Source organism: Pinus tabuliformis, chromosome 6 (genome assembly GCF_031772625.1).
Source record: "Pinus tabuliformis cultivar Carrire ecotype Pingquan chromosome 6, CPIR1, whole genome shotgun sequence".
In the NCBI taxonomy this organism is placed as follows: domain Eukaryota; kingdom Viridiplantae; phylum Streptophyta; class Pinopsida; order Pinales; family Pinaceae; genus Pinus; species Pinus tabuliformis.
The window spans coordinates 896,659,088-896,662,629 of record NC_142292.1 but is presented as its reverse complement, the minus strand read 5'-3'; positions in this window follow the sequence as shown (position 1 = coordinate 896,662,629).

Here is a 3,542-nt window from a genome sequence, read left to right as displayed (position 1 = left end):
GTGAATGGATTTTACAAGGCTAGTTGTGGGAGGAAGCAACTATGATAATATCTATATTTTGAATGAAAATATTTGATAATTCTTGAGTGATGGGAGACCATGTTTCCTCTTGAGATAAGATAGAACATTGGCACCCCCAATCTATAATAGTTTCATTTGGTATTGTGGCCTTAGAAATTTAATGCCAAAAGGAGTGAGAGTATCTCATATTAGTTGGGCGAAGATGACAAGAGTTTCAATTGACAATTTTATGTCTTTATTTTATGGATATTCCATTTTGAAAGTAGCATTTTGGGATACCTGTAGGAGAATATTTCTGATACTTAAAAATTGAGAAAGGTTTATACCATATTATAATTGATTTAAAAATTTTGAAACTAGCTTGTAACCTTAGCGTAAGTTTCACAATTTTAGAAATTATGCTTTGGATTTTTTTGGTTGTTAGAAAAAGTCTTGGGAATTTTGATATTAGAAGCTTTGACTCTAACATGTGGTAATATGGTCTTATGGGAGTTCATGAAGAATATCTTATATAAGAGATTCTTAGCTACAATTTATAGGATGTTAGGTTGTTGGACTATCGATATTTAGAACAAAATCTAAATGCAAACCCCCAATATTGGTAAATTTCGAAATGTATGCAAAATAATCGAGATTATTCCCATTAGTTGCGGTCTATTATCAGACTGGGTCATCACCATGTGTGGATTTTAGTTTTTCTTAGTGACTCGATGGTTGAGTGGATAGAAATAGATGTTGAAGGAAAAAGTGGAGTTATGGTAGTTGATGGTCCATTAATTTGATCAAATGAGAGTTCTTGAAGACACTTTTAGTCTCCCCTTGGAGGTGAGGTGGCCTAGCCAATTTATTAATAGGAAAATCTATTGACTAATGAAAATTATTCTAGTCAATTGATATCTTTTATCAATGACTAGTATCAAGAGGTTGGGATATTGGTTACTGACTTTGCATGCTATCAAATTTTTGGATATTAGATTATTAGGTATTGGGAGCTTAGGATATTGGCTATCAAGACTTCATGCTATGAAATTTTAAGATATTATATGATAGACTATCGAGAGCTCAAGATATTGGATATCAAGACTTGACATTATTGGGTTATCAGTTACGATATGATTAAGTATCTAGAATTTGGGACACTTGCTATAAGGTTTTCCTATTTATATTCATGAAACTTGATAATGTTCTTACATGAGTTACTCACATGGTAGGTTTTTCTTGCATGCTAGAATAGTGATTTAATATGGCTTGGTTTTGTATAGGGGTACATGAGGGAAAGGATTTCCATATGGTAATGGTAAAAATTCTCAAGAGCCACAGAGAGGACATATTTTCGTATAAGAATAACTTTCCTTCTAGAGATTGATTTGGATGAGATTTATATCATTGGAAAGTTATTGGTGGAAAATAAATAATGGTGGTATCTAAGAATAAGTTTAATATGGATAATGGAATTATGAATTTCAATATAGAAAGCATATGGATGATGATGTGATGATGGCATGGATGTTGAAATTGGAAATGAAGGATGGTGTTGATGTTGTTGATTAAATCATATAGATCAAGGAAGAGAAGACATGGTATTTAGGTTGAAGGCTACAAAATATTATTATACATGTTTCTCCAATAATTCCTTGATTGGGATGATACAATCATAATTCTGAAGTGTGCAGTTAGATAGGGTGGGTGTAATTCTCACATGAGGATTAAAATCAAGGAAACATATTATTGGACTTGATGTGATAAGCTACTTGGGAATTTTTGTTGGGATATGGATCAACATTTCGATCAAATTAATCGGCTTTTGGACAAGCCCAAGATAAATTTTGTTGTTACTTTTTTGACAAGATTCACTAAGTTGTGGTGGAGAATCTAAATGGAGGACATGGAAATAATATGTATGACAAACTTGGTTGGAACTTGGATATATTTAAAGGCTACCTTGGATATGTATTTTTGACATAGTAGCCACACATGGACACCATAGAACAAACTATTTTCTTTGAGGCATACTTGGGAAGTCCAAAACATAAAAACGAGTTTTCAAGGATCATGATTGATATCAAAGAGATGTTGAAGGAGGATAGGTTGTTCCACTTCATGAATGGACTAAAATCATGGACACACAATTACTTGTAATGAAAAAATGTTGAACCTTGTAGTAGCTACCAGTATAATAAGTAAGTTGTTGGACTAGTAGAAAGGTGAGATCATGGATTATTTTAAGAATAGTGAGGATGACCATGGTTACAATCCTAGCAAGATAATGAAGGATAATGGAAAAATGAAAGTGTCAAAATCCATGTAAATGCATTCCACAAAACAAAAGAATCTAGTAACATTTTGGATTTGTGTGAATTAGTTTTATGTGAAGAATTCACCATTGATGTAAAAATTGAGTGATTTCGAGTATATAAAGAAGCTAATAGTTGGGGTTTTGTATGTCATTGGGAAATAAATTGTTGTGATGGTTGATAGTGGATCAACTCATAAATTCATATGGGAGGATATAATTGGATAGCATGGGTTAACACTTAAGCTAGTGCAAACCTCCTTCAAGACTGTCAACCCTAGAGAGAAGAGGGTGTTTGGTGTAGTAAGGGATGTCCTAATTAGTCTTGGATATTGGTAGGGGAGGAAAAGTCTCACCATTGTTCAACTAGATGATTATGATGTCATCTTGGGAAAATGATTCTAAGAGTATAAAACATTATTTTGATCCCACTATTGGATAATATGACTATTTTTCAAATTAAACATAAGAGTATTGTAAACCAAGAGAAGGGGAATACTATTGTGAGTGCATCTCACTTCCATGTGCCTGAATGGAGGACACAATTAACACCCAAATGAAGTTTACAATAGATAGAGAAGGGGGATGCTTGAACATGGAAAGAAGATTTATGACTTAAAGAAGAAGGTTGAAATGATAAAACATATCTTGGTAGATAATATAAATATTATGATAATATTGATAGATAATATTTTGGGAGGTGTTCTAGAAAAACAAAAAAAAGAGGTTGAGGGGATGAGGCTGCAATTAAATTTTGATTGAGATATTCATGACTTACACATGATTTAGGAGTGTGAATAATGGCAATCTCAAGCTTGGTGTAGGAATGCCAACAAGGACATTGGATTGATCATGGAGACACATGGAGGTAGTGAATGACCATAAAATCTAAGGTTGGATTCACTCATAAAGGAGGTAGATCAAAAAATAAAATCCCATGTAATGCATACCCAGACCCCTGGCTTTTGACCTGAATGATAAACATCAGATAAACATGCAAAAAAAAAAATAGACAATCTACCTCAATCTAGAAAAGACCTTTGTTGGTTGTAGTAGGAAAAACTTCAAATTAAGATAGAGGAGGTAGCCAAGATGGTTGCTCCACTTCACTTTTACATTGAGACATGGAAGGATGTTCATTATCAAAGTGGTGGATGGAAAGACCTACTTGGGTGACACAAAGGTACCACGATGGGGTTGAGATTTGGTGATTGAGTAATTGTGTGGA